The sequence below is a fragment of the Mustela lutreola genome, chromosome 1, assembly GCF_030435805.1.
Source record: "Mustela lutreola isolate mMusLut2 chromosome 1, mMusLut2.pri, whole genome shotgun sequence".
Taxonomy (NCBI): Eukaryota; Metazoa; Chordata; class Mammalia; order Carnivora; family Mustelidae; genus Mustela; species Mustela lutreola.
The window spans coordinates 248616472-248630302 of NC_081290.1; the positions used below are offsets into that span (position 1 = coordinate 248616472).

The 13831-nt window shown below is 46.0% G+C and overlaps 1 long non-coding RNA gene across 1 annotated transcript in view; it reads left to right on the forward strand.

The window, feature by feature from the left end:
* Window positions 1–10956, forward strand: part of LOC131810357 (uncharacterized) — a 29814-nt gene extending 18858 nt beyond the window's left edge. The window contains exon 3 of the long non-coding RNA XR_009345556.1: window positions 10288–10956. This is a non-coding gene — a long non-coding RNA (uncharacterized LOC131810357). The remainder of the gene's footprint in view (window positions 1–10287) is intronic.
* The last annotated feature ends 2875 nt before the right edge of the window (window positions 10957–13831 follow it).

Genomic DNA, 13831 nt, shown 5'->3' on the forward strand with positions numbered 1-13831 from the left:
GGGGCAACTGGGAAAGTGCAATTAGAGCAATCTGGGTTTCAATCCCTGCCTTAGGAAGTACTGGCTTTTTGATCTTGGGCCAGTATCTCAATATCCCTGAGCCTTACTGCCTTTTCTATAAAAAGTGGATATTGACAATTTCTACCTTGTAGGGTTATGTTAAATGAGAGAATGTGTGTAAGATACTTAGCATAGTACCTGGCATATTGCATTGCTTTTGCTCAAAAGCAAGTTCTCCTTTATTGGTCTCTGAGCTCTTGCTAAGCTATGAGAAATTGCACTTTGTTTTTGAGGTCTTAGGGGATCTGCTTTGGGACCAACATTTCTTGTCTACAGAAGTCTGAATTAAAGCCACACTTTTGAGAAGTCTTGGGTTCCAATTCCAACCCATCATCTGGCATAATGGCTACGACTGGGCGAGTTTGCCTTTGCCTGGGCCTCTGTTCCTATTGCACTGGTGTGAGATTCTTTGGCTCTTTTGTCCAGCCTTCTGCTGGCCTCTGGTGTGGGGGTCACTTTAGAGGGATCCTTCTGCTTGTAAGGCAGGGCAGAGCTCCCAGCCATACAGTGTCTCCCTCTCTGTCCACCTTCCACAATTCCAAAGCCATACACTAAGCCCAGGAACCAACTTACTCTGCTGATTGAGATTAGGAGAGGTTGAAAGTGGGAGTACTGAATGTGTGCATTCTCTTTTCTCATGGCCATCGATCACAGGCAGGGCTGGGATAGGACTGTAAAGGGGGAACTGGCAAATACGCAGTTTGCATTACTAGAACAACATGAAGTGCTTGCCTATGGTAATTGAAAAAAATCTAATTTCTGCCCATGTCCCTGGAGTATCTTCCCATTTAGATTCCTATGGAGTCTCCAAATTTTATTATCAACATAACTAAGGGGGCAGAAGAGATTCATCCCCCAGAGTTGAGTTGTGAGGAGAATCCCTAGGCCCGCAGAATGGTGCCCAACTATTGATGGTGGATCTCAGCTAGACTGGGGAGGATGGGGTAGAGGTGATGGAGACGTGAATGAGGACAATGCAGATGGGAAAGTGAGGGCGGGCTGGAGAGGCCATTGCTGAGGCCTTGAGGTGCAGGTGGTTTTAGGACACTGTTACTTTGAATCTTGACTTCAACAACATAGAAGAAATGGCACAATTGTATCCACTTTACAGATGGGAAAATAAAGGCTCAGAGAAGTTAGATAATTTTCCAATGGTTCAACAGCTGAGAGTGGTAGACCTGGGTGTTGAAGCCAGCTCTGTCTGCATGACTTCAGAGTCTATTCCCCTTTCCATCAAATACCACTCATTATCAGACATTAATATACCATTGACCCGACTTCTGCCATGTTATTATTAGCCCCTATCTTTAAATTGACTGACTTTAAAAACATTTAGCCTTGTTACAAGGATAATATCAATGAAATCCTGGATTTAATGGGCTACTTATTTCTTCTTTCTAATATCCATTAAAATAAAATCATGGTTGGGTTTAGGTGGTTAAGCATCTACCTTCGGCTCAGGTCATGATCCTGGGGTCCTGGGATCGAGCCCCACATCGGGCTCCCTGCTCAGCTCAGCAGGAAGTCTGCTTCTTCCTCTGTGCCTCCGCTATACTCATGTGCACATGTGCTCTCTTTATCAAATAAAGATCTGAGCTGAGACTCAGAGTTGGACACTCAACAAATGGTCATGACATTTTAAAAAAGTAACTTCAGTTTCAGAAACATTGTCCTGTACGTAAATAACAATGTAACAGCAGTAACACTTCCCAATTGTGGAATACTCACCATGTGGCAAACACTGGCTAGCATCCTATCCTAGTGGGGTAGAACACAGGCTCTGTAGTCAGACCTGGGTTTGAAACTCAAATTTGCTACTTCCTTGATGTGGAACCTTCAGTGACCTAATTAGCTTCTCTGTGACTCACTTTCCTTATCTGTAAAATGGGGATGAGAACAACTTTCCGGAGCTGTTCTGAGAATTAAACAAGTTAATAACACTTAGAAAAGTTCCTTGCACTTACTGAGTGCTGTAGAAGTGTTAGCGATTATGCATTCATTCATCCCATCATTTAAATACCTGACAATGTTTGATCATGTTCTATACATCAGAGACCGTTCTTGGTATAATCTGCTGGACAATGCGAATGATGTGTGAATTATTATTACTGTCCTCCACACTTTACAGTTAAGAAAACTTAGCTGGGTTAATTTCCCCTAGTTTCCCACAGCTCAGACCTGAGGAAGTAGAAAATCAAACTCAAGTATATATAAAACCCTGCTACCCCCAGAACACTTCCCCCAAATGTGGTGTTTTTTTTGTTGTTGTTGTTGTTTTTTTGACACCAGGTTTTTTTTTTCCCCCTATACTGTCCAATTCTCTGACACCAGCTGGATGTCTTACGATGCAACTGAATTCTGCCACTATCTACCTGGAGTTAGTGTCAGACCTCATAAGTTTAGGGCTCGGTCCCACAAGACTGCCCCCTTTTCGGATGCTAGGTGTGAGTCCAGACCATTTGTACTCCTGACCAACCAGTGTTAAATTGTGGGTTCTAGGAACTCTCCTTGAGTTTAAAAATTGGCTGGAATAGCTTGCAAAATTCAGGGGAACAGTTTACTATTACCGGTTTATTATAAAGGATACAACAGCCAAATGGAAGAGATGCCTAGGGCAAGGTATGGGAGAGGGGTGTGGGACTTCCATGCCTTTTCTGGGTGAACCACCCTCCCATCACCTCAGTGGGCACAGCAACTCTGAAGCTCTCCAAACCCCCTTGTTTAGGGATTTTTATGGAGGTTCCATTGTATAGGCACTATTGATGACATCATTGACCATTGGAGATTAACTCAATATCCAATGTCTCTCCCCTTCCTGGAGGTTGGAGGGGCAGGGGGCGAAAAGTTCCAACCCTCTAATCACAGGGTTAGTTTCTCTGGCAACCAGTTCCATCCTAGAGCTACCTAGGGGCTCCCCAAGAGTCATCTCCTTAGCATCTCATTAGTTGATACCCAGATATACCCAAGGACAAGACACTTCGCTCACCCCCCTCAGGAAATTCCAAGGATTTTTGAAACTGTGCCAGGAGCTGAGGAGGAAGACCAAATATGTATTTCTTATTATATCACAGTATCGCAGAAGCCTTAGATGCTTTTTTTTTTTTTTTTAAATTTTCTCTGCCATCTGCCATGACTGTCTCCCCATGAAGGGAAGCCCTGCTTCCTGGAAGAGGGAGGCTCACCCACTTATGTCTCTGACACATGGCCAGATGTCATCCTTTTGGGCCAAGTGAACTTCCTTGCCTAGTTTTCTGAAAGCAGCCAGTGGTACCCTGTCTCTCCCTGTCTTCCAGCTTTGATTCTATATATGTGTGTGAGTCTGTGACAACTGTTAGCCTGTCATGGCCATGGCCTCTCTGTGTCCCCCACAGTGGGCCCTAAGAGCCCTGGAGCCTCTGCTCGTGCTGGGCCATGGGCTGGGCTCAGTGACCTGAAATAGATGAATGTTACCATACCAGAAACAACAAAGCCTTCGTACCCAAACAGCTTGCTTTCTAAGGGCCAGGAGTTGAGGACCTGTTTTCCCTTGTAGGAAATAGTGGTTTGCTTTACAGATGCCATCATAGAGTTCTTCTGCTCAGAGATCTTTAGAAAACTGTGGCCCCTTGTTACTTGAAATGAATTTGTTCACTATGCAAAGCGAGGTTTACCCCACAACAATAATTTGATTTTTGACCACCTTGCACAGGAAGATCTCTGGGCAAATTTTATCATTAAGCACACCTGAGCCTCCTTTTGAAGGCAAGAAATTCACCTCTCTCCCTCTTTTGGAAGGAATGAACCAGAGTTGATCCTACTTCAGGTACTTTTTCAGGTGTGTTTAGAGTGCAGTTTCCAAGAATGTGGATGACATAGTACATAGAGATATAGCTTGTATTTGGGCTGTTGTGGACAGGACCGGCTTTCCTCTTGGAAACAGAGGTGGTATCTGTGCACTTTCACCTTATCCCCCACCCCCTTCTCCAACTAGCCACCCCTAGTCACTCTCCAAGATATTTTTAAAAATATTTTATTTATTTATTTGACAGAGAGAGACCACACGTAGGCAGAGAGGCAGACAGAAAGAGAGGGGGAAGCAGACTCCTCGCTGAGCAGAGAGTCCGATGCGGGCTTGATCCCAGGACCCTGAGACCATGACCTGAGCTGAAGATGGAGGCTTTAACCCACTGAGCCACCCAGGCGCCCCAGCTCTCCAAGATTTACCTCGTGTTTCTTTCCACTTGAAACCATTCCTATCTCTTCTCTCTTGTCTTAAGCAGACTCCCCTGCTGAGCACAGTGTCTGATATGGAGCTCGATCCCAGGACCCTGAGATCAGGACCTGAGCCAAAACCAAGAGTCGGACACTCAACCAACAGAGCCACCCAGGGGCCCCTCTCTTGTTCTTTCTTCTCTGACTCTATTCAACCACCTCCCTGTTTTTCCTGCCTGATCCAATATTTCATTGAGTCACATGTGGGTTAAGAGTTGTGGAATTGAACAATGAAAATCCCCACTCTTTAGCCTTCACAAAGTGACTTCACCTCTCTGCCTTAGCTTCCTTCTTTGTTCAGTGGGAAAAACATTAGTGGCCATATCCTGGCCCTATTATGGGGATCAAATGAGATAATACAAATATTTAGCAGGTACCGGGTAGATAGTAACTCTTCAGGAAATGCCAAGCAGGAGCGGAGACAGTGATAGTGATGGGAGTTATGGTCCCAATTAGAGTGTAAGATGCTGGAGAGCAGAGATTGAGTTTTGTATTTTTTTTTTAAAGATTTTATTTATTTATTTGACATAGAGAGAGGCAGAGAGGCAGGCAGAGAGAGAACCCTATGCAAGGCTCATATTTGTTTTCGAGTTGTTCATGGGTTACGCTTGGGACCGCTCTCCATAAATACACAGTGGATTTAAAGAAGTTGTAAATTTTATGCTTTCCCTTATGTCTGCTGAATTAGAATTGTGTTTAAATAATTTTAGTTTTTGCCTGGTACTTAGACCCATTTTACAGAGGGCACGCATCAGTAATTAAGTAAGAGTTGTATTCCTACGTGTTTATCTTCTTAGAGTGAGAAGCACCTGACCACACCTGCTTCTGCTCTAGGTCAGCTCGTGCAGAGTGTGAGCCCCAAGCAAGAGCCACCCTTGCTCTTTTGGTGTGAAGTGGAGCAGGTCATATTCTCAAAGTAGCCAGAGAATTAGGAGCAGCTCTGAGAATAGGGGAAGTCCTATGGGAGACGTCAATAACCAAAATTATCTCTCATTTCAGCAGCCACTAAAAAGATCCCCACCTGGCTCCTTCCCCTGGGGGCTGACCTCTCCCCTATGCTTGCAGGATGGGCCCAGAAGGGGTGAGGAGAGAGCAGTCATCAGGCATCGGGTTACCAGAGGGGCATGACGTCAGGAGACTCTGACTGCTCTCATGGAGAGGCAGCAGCTGTGCCTGAAGACTGTACATGCTCCATGGAGCCCTTCTAGGGCTGAAGCTCTGGGTGGCTGGAGGAGGGCTGGAGATGCACCCCCCCCCCCTCCACGTAGCCAGGCTGTTCTTCCTGCTCAGTTCACCCAGCAGCATTGCCTTTCTGCAGCTTTCCCAGTGAGGCCAGTTTGCAGAGAGGATCCAGGAGCTCCTTCATGGGCAAGAATGTGGGTATTGAGTTGAAGAAAAGCTTCGGGTCCCTGGGATGGGCTTGCTCAAGCTGCCAGTGGTAGATGGTGGCAGAAGGATGACCCGGGAAGAGCTGGGTCTACAATCAAACAAAGCCCAGATGAGTTCCTGAATTTAGTCCTTAGGATAAGACCTTTGCAAATTGCTTCTCGGCTCTGAGCTTGTTTTCTCATCTGTAAAATGGGGAGAATAATGCTTTTTAGAGAACACTGAGACTGTCTAATCCATAACAAGAGCTTTCCGCATTGGCAGCTCCTTGGTATGCCCAACTCTATCCCGCTACTCCCAATATTAAACAGACAACTAGCTAGAACTTAGTAGCCACAGCTTAGTAGCTGCTGGACTGTACCTGCCATGACTTGCTTCAGCTATGCCCTTTTGTTTGGGGCACCATCCAAAGCAGGTTTCTAAAGGCTGGTTGGAGCCCCTCTTTGATATTTGGGTCTTTAAATGTAGAGTCATCATTGTGCACCTGAGGACACTGAGGCCCAGAACTGTCATCCCCAGAGTGACCCAGGACCAGGCCCTCAATCCTTGTTATACAGCACCATTTGTAATTTCCTGACCACTCGGGATCTTTTCACATCCTCTGAGCATTTGCATATGCTATTCCCTCCGTCGAGAACAACCGCCTGTTCACTGTGCTAGACTGTCTTCCTTGAAGATGCAGATCGGGAGTCAGTTCTGGGAAGGCTTCTCGGACCATCGTCTCCCTGGCTGGGTTGAGGGCCCCTCCCCTGTGTTTCCACGGCCCCTGGAGTTGACCTCTGTGGTGGACTTCTCACACATCCTTGTGTACAGCTGTTTCCTTAATGGTCTCTCCTACTTAGCAATGAGCTTTCCAAAAATTCAGGCCAAGTTTTACTTGTTCTTATATTTCTGTCCTCATGTCTTGCACATTGTAGCTTGTCTAAGAACTTTTCATGCAGTGAATGTATTAGTGAATGAAAAAATATCGAGGATGGGAGTATTGCTTATGGTAGGAGCTTTTTCAGAAGCCTCCCATAGGCTCTGTTAAAATAGGTGGCAGACCTCTAGCCCATCTGACCTTGGATACTTCTCTGCCTCCCTCTGGGCTGGTGTCCCTCCTACTAACCTATCCTGCCAGAGCTGTATGTCCAATCTTATTGGCCTTAAGGCCTAGAAAGCTTCCCAAAATGAAGCCTGGAGAAGCCTGATATTTAGGGTCTGTATTTAAGACAGTCCCTGCAGCTTTCTCGTGGTTCTGTCCTTGGCCAACAGCCTTATAGGAGCTGAGTTCCCAGAAGATGCAGTAATGGAGACATCACTCTATGGTACTCCAGAGCTTAGCATAAATAACCCTGGTGTGCATTCGTTCATTCACTCATGCATTCATTCAACTCATTTCTCCTTCCATTAGGACACATCATCACAGAATGACTGCATATAACTTCATCACTCATATGGCTCCGGTGTTATTCAGAGTAGGCAATTAGATTTTTCCCAAAGGCCAGATTTAGGGGTCAAGAGGGCAGGCTGATGGACCATTGACAAGCGCTCTGATGTCAGCTTTAAAACATGCAGTAGAATCCTGAAGAAGTAAGATGCTTCCTCCCAATAGGCACACGCCCCCAACCTCCAGTAGCGGGTTTGGAGATAGAACTCCTCTCTTCCCTTCCGCAGGGCAGGGAAACAACCAGCCAGACCCAGAGGCCCTGCAGGATTTGAAGCCCTGAGAATGGCAGCCGTGATAATTCTGCTCTCCTGCAGTCAGAAGCAAGCAAGCTTGCTCCTTCCAAGCCAAGCCTCCTCGTTCATCTCAGGGCAAAGTCAAGCAAACCGATGGGACACTGAATGGGGCCCAGCTCCCTCCGGATTGTGGGAAGCTGGACCTGGGGGTTTGTGTGACCTTAGAAGAGTCATTTTACTACTGTGAGCCTCCGTTTTCTTACCTGTGCCATGAGAGGCTGAGCAATTCCAGTCCCCCCCGCCCCCCCCGCCGCCACCGGTCACATTGTTTGCTGGAGGAAATAAGGTCGTGTTTGTGAAAGTGAGAAGGATCCTAACCACGAATGTTCCTTGTGTGTTTATTCCATCCCAGGCACTGTTACAAGTTTCCATTTTGTAAATAAAGGACCTGAGACCTGGGGAAGGGAAGTGCTTTCCTCAAAGTCACACAGCAAATAAATAACAGCGTGAGAATTTGTCGTCTGTCTTACCCCTCAGCCTAATCTTTTCATTGTTCTGCCGTGTACCGTTTCATATTTGAGCTGTGTGACATTGGGTCTGCCACTTCCGTCTCTGGTCTTCGGTGGTGCCATCTGAAGATGAGAGACTTGGCCTGGATGAAAGCTAAGGTCCCTTTTAGCTTTAAATTCCCGCTTTCGTTTTAACCAATCATGCATGCGTGCACCACCCTACAACTTTTGCTTCTTCTTCCCACTTCGCTGTTTTGAGCATGGAAGGACTTGACCATTTGTAGCTTCTAGCCAGGAAAGCTTGCTAGAGGAGCAGGCAGATTGCAGCGCACATCTACATAGCAAAGCCAAGCCTGCCTAAGTGGGAAATGGATGTTGTAATACAAAGGCAGTTAGCAGGGTCCTTGGAGGTTTCAGCAGGATGTAATTATAGTTCTTTAAAAAAAAAGGCTCGCATATGTTTTTGAGCAAACTTAACAGATGCCCGGATGTCATGTCTGTATTCTTTAGGGAGTCTAGGATGACTAATTTTCTACAGCAAGTTTGCATCGCACATTGGAACGACCCATTGAAAATCAATTCCTAGGGTGCGACTTAATGAAAGCTTTCATTGATGATTCAGATTAATAACCGAGCATCCTTTATAAAATACCACAACTTCGCTTCTGCCTGGTCTACTCTGTGTTTGATAAACTAGATGGATAATCCTCTCTGTAGTTATAGTTTAATGTAATTCCTTTTTCCATAGCCACGCCTGTTTATAGGGATTGAGGGTTTTAATGCTGTGTGGTTCATTTCTGGTGCAACATCCTTTGCAAACTTTTCAGACTTCCGCAGAGATTTTCTTTGAGCTGTGCCCTGGGGAGATCTTCTAGATGGTTTGCTACCATTTTATTGTAGAATTAAATGCACATCGATTCTAAAGAATCAATGCCCGGTTAAGGCAGTTTGGGGGCCATTGCCAGACCCCAGCATACTTTATCTGGAAAAGTCTTTTGGAAACCCATGTCCCCCCGAGGCTGTTGAGAATATTGAGCAGCCGCATCAGGAAATCGAAAGATAACAAGCCTAGTTTCCTTCCGTGGGCACCTTGACATCTTTTTCCTTGTTGGAGCTCTAGCCAGTCTGATACATTTCCAGTTGAATTTTTGGCAGCGAGTGATTCCTGTTCCCAAGACCAGGTTGCAGCCTTCTGGGTTCACTTCTCTGTACTGGTTGCCTTGGAGCCAAGAAATTTTCCCCATAATAATAATAAACAGTTGAAAACAGTTGAAGATAAAAGCGTTGCACGTGTCCAGCTCAGGCAGAATGTCAGCCTTTCAGTTGCCTCCAACTATTCATAACCCTCCGTAATTTCATTGCTATCGATTTCTCCTCCTCCTCGACGCACTCTCTCATTGGCCTGTTGCCCGTATCCCGTAATTGTGCCAGTAACCCCCCTGACCTTTCCTTTGCTGAGCCTGATTAATAATGTACTCGACACATTTCCCTGTTGCATCAAATACCAATTTGGCCTGAATGGGTGAAAGAATGTCTAATGAGGAAATGGTTAAGTCTTTTTATTGGACAAGTCTTTTCATTGAGCTGGTCTTGGGAGATTGGGGGGAAGAGAGGAAGCTGCATGATAACATTTTGTTCAGCAAGTTTTTCTCAAACTCTGCCGCGGAGTCTGATTCTAATTACCCAGATGCAGCTTTTGTGCAGGAGAGAGTTATGTCATCTGTTATCAGGGGACTCTGAGCAGTAAAGGCCTCATGTGACACCGCTTTGTGGCAGGTGCTTGCTGCTTCTCAAATGTTTCTGCTAAATATTTTGGACCAAAAGGAGAGTAATTACAACATGGAGTAGAATGTATATTTAGGAAGGAAGGGGGAGAACCGTCCTCTCTTTCCTCCAAAACTTTCTTTGTGTCCTGATATGACCCAGGAATGTGCTAAGTCAGAGAATGGAGTTGGGTAACACAGAGGAGGACATGGTGTCTGCACTTGCTGACTCTCTGTCCGACAAGGATACATCATTTAACAATTGCTCCAAAGGCCAGGTGAAGCCGACATGTGTCAGGAGAAATGGCTTCCAAGCTGGGTAGCAGCAGCCGGCTGGGCTCTCCAAAATTGCAAGCGGAATTCTGGGTGAATTCCGCTGCTCCCTGGGAAGAGGCATTGCCTTGAGATACCCATAGCCGCAGAGAAGGTCAGTGTTGGAGGTTCTTCGAGATCCTATAACCCAAACCCCTATTTTACAGATGGGACAGATGGGGCGGGGGTGGTGTCTCAGGACGTTGTCTTCTATAATCCTTGCCATCATTGGAAAAGAACTGCAGAGGAGTGGAAACAACTGCAGGAACCCTGTTGTACTGAGCACTTATTACGTATTATTCTGTACTAAGAATTCCATATGCGTGATTTCCTTTACTCTTCAGAAAAAGCCCAGCTGGGAGGGACTATTTCTCATCCTCACCCTACTGATGGGCCAATGAGATTTTGAGACCGTAACTTTCAGAGGAGCCTGCTCTTCGGTCTTCGCCACCTGATGCCAGTCTTCATTCCAAATCACCATGTTCTTACCACCTTCTGACTGAGTCTAGTTTAGCTTCCGCTTGTTTGACGGGTAAGGACACCTGTAACTCAAGAAAGAAAAGCAACTTGCCCAAGGCCACTCAAAGAGTGGAAAATACTGTTACTGCTATTGAAAGTAGCTAACATTTATCAAGCACCTATGGTATACCAGAGATAGTGCTGTGTGCTTCCCGTTTTCTTATTTCATTTTTACCATCATTCTAGAAGGAGGTTGGTACCGCTGGGTGAGGTAACCAAGGGCTGGGGAGGTTAAGAATAGCTCTTCCAGGGATTCATAGTTAGGATTTCGGCGGAAGTTCCAAAATTTCAGCTATCCTCTTTCTAGTTTGTGAGGCCTGGTGTCTCAGAATCCTACACATACCCATTTCTGTATCTCATTGGATCCTAATGGTAACCCTGTGGGGGAGGAATCAGGAAACCTGGAGAGAATCGTAGCTTTGGTACTAAACGTGTCGTGTGCTCTCAGGTAACCCACATCCTCCCTCTGTGGGGCTCAGTTTCCTTACTTGTAAAAGAGGGGCAGTATCCTTATTTCTGCCGCGGGATCTCGTGAAGCCGTGAATGCTCATACGCTTCCCCAGCTGAAAAGTGCACAACAGGGGATTATTTGGGTTCTTTCCATTAGGTCCCTTTATCCTTTGAGGTCTGGCAGCTTCCTCTGGAGCTCTGTCCGTTCAGATCACCACTGGAGGGCCCGTATTTGTTGTGAGTTAGATGACAGCTGGGTTTGTCTTTGCTTCGGATGAAGCGTGGCCTGGATCTTAAATGGCTTGTCAGCGAGACCTCTTTTCTAGCTGCTCCGAGGGACAACAGAGCCGGGCTGGCAGGGTTCCCTCCGGTTGTCTGGGGGTGCCTGCAGAGAGGAGCGGTGGGACCTCTAGCACCAAGTCCCCATGTCCTCGTGCTTGAAGGATAATGCTGGAAAAGGAATGGTTCCACACTGAGGCAGGCTGAACCCTGGTTCAGAATCCTGCCCACCGCCACGAGTGACGTAAGGACCAGAACTGCGAGGTGTGGGTAGTAAGTCATGCTGAAAAACAGACCACAGAAAGCAGGTTTCTGGGCCTCCTGGCTGCATCAGCAGTGTATAGTAAGCATTTCACAACATTTGCCCATTTGCGCTATTGGGGGTTTCTAGGAAAAATTCATTTTAAACTTAACCAGTCTTACTGTGTGTGTGTCTTTTTTTTTTTTTTTAAATCAGGATGGGGGATATTGTTTCTTTCTTTAGTCTGCACTGATTTCTTCCTTATCTGAAATCCTGTATTATCTGATTTTTCTCTGAATCTAAGGGAGGTGAATGGCATTTTTAGAGAGTCATCTTGTCTCTTCACTGGACACTAGGCCAAAATTTTTACACATATTGCCCTCTATCATTCCTACAAAACCAGATCATACCCTCTCCCTGCAATGTTCACATTCTCTTGCTTTTCCTGCCATACTAAAGATTTTACCTGCTAAGCCTCCTTCATTAGGTCTTTCTCTGAATCTAAGTGCCCTTGGGCTTAGCCCCCCCCTCCTTTTTTTTTTTTTTTTCTTCTCAAGGACTTCATGAATGGGCTTGTCTGGCCCTTTTGGCTTTATCTTCCGTCTTTGTGCTGATAACGTCCAAGTTTATGTCTCCCGATGCAAGTGTGCGCCTGTGCTCCAGACTCATGCGCGCGACTTGGGAGTCTTGGCTTCTGCCTGTCTCTTCAGCCTTTTCTTTTCGCTTCTGTGAGGCACAGTGACCTTTGTGCTGTTCCTTCAACCTGTGAGTGAATTCCTACCTCAAGGTCTTTGCACCTGCTGCTCCCTGTGCCTGGGAATGGTTCCCCCAGTGTTCGCATGGCTGCCTCACCCTCTCTTCAAGGCACGTCCCCTAAAAGAGTTGTTCTGACCCCATCATTCAAACCCAGCCCTCCTGCAGGACCGCACCTTCCATTCTGTGCCCTCATAATGTCCTTGTTTTTTGGTTAGAGCCCTTATTCTACCCGAAATGGCATTGCATGCTTATTTGTATTCTTGTTTGCTCACAGTCCCTCCCTCCAGGGAGGTAAAATCTACAAAGGGCCTAATGCCTTGTCCTGTTCACCTCGGTAACACCAGCACCTGGGATGGGGCTGCCCACAGCCGGGGACTGATGAATGTTCGTTAGATGTTGAATGAAAGAATAAGAGAAGAGTTAGGTACCCAGTTTTATAGGCGAGCAAGTGGAGGCTGAAAGATGTAATATACTCCATATCACAGAGCTTTCTTTCCCCTCAGAAGACGTATCATGGTTTTAATCACCTACATGAAAACACCGCATTGAGTTATTTTGATAATAATGTATAACTTAAACAAGGATAGATCTCTCTTTGCTGTCCAGACAGCAAAACTCAGTATGTGCATTTCATAGCAATTATGGTCATGTATCATGACCACAATTTACCACATGTATGACCGATCTGTTTTCTCCCCGAAACACATGCTTTTTTGACTTCACGAATAATCTCGGTGTCTTATTATTTATTATGTGTACAGTAATTGGCACTCATAACTCTTTGTCAGCTCCAGTAGATGACCCTTTATCTAGGAATTTAAATACCCAAAGCATTCGAAGAAAATTTTTCTTAAAATATCTATTTACAAGACCCCTCATCACTGTCCTCGCTGAAGGACGATTTGTCACCGTGACAGGTGCAGGATGATGGGGGTGACCTTGGGTCAGCTGGATGGCCCTGGGGCCCTACGGTGTATTCTCTGGAGGCCCAGTGTTGGGAGATCCTAAGTCATTCCTGTGCTTCGGCAGAAGCCTGTTGTTCTGCACTTTTATGTCGCAATTATGCTAATGTATTTTATGTATCCATTCTTCCTCTGCGCAATAGGGAGAAACAGCAAGAGACTTCAACCAGAAGCTGCGGAGCTAGGTCAATTCCTTTTTTTCCCTTTCTTAACGGTCTCTCCTTTTGATTTTAAGGGTGAACTCTGGAAATACCGTGAATCCAGGACAGTTCAGAGTCTGAATATTTGGGGTATGCAACCTTCCCCAACCTTGTTCCCCAGCTCTTTGTTCTACCTGGCACGTTGGTGTCCTTGATATCACTTAATTCTCCCCTGCAAGGCTTTTTTTTTTTCTCTTTGGACTTGATGCCTAGCCTGTCTCTACATCAGAACCCTGCCCGACCTCCCTTCTGACTGGCAGGCCTTCTGGTTCACAAAGACAGACTTTGATTGTATCTGTCCCTTTGGGTTGGATGCTGCCTGGCTAACCCAGCCTTTGGATCAGGACTAGGACCCTGATGTCTTCCTCTGCAGCCACATCAAAAGCTCCTCCTGGATGATGACACTTGCAAATGCTAGCCCAAGGCTGGCTACCTGGAGCCAATCAGTAGAGATTTGTTTGTCCACTACTTGGTTGGTGGC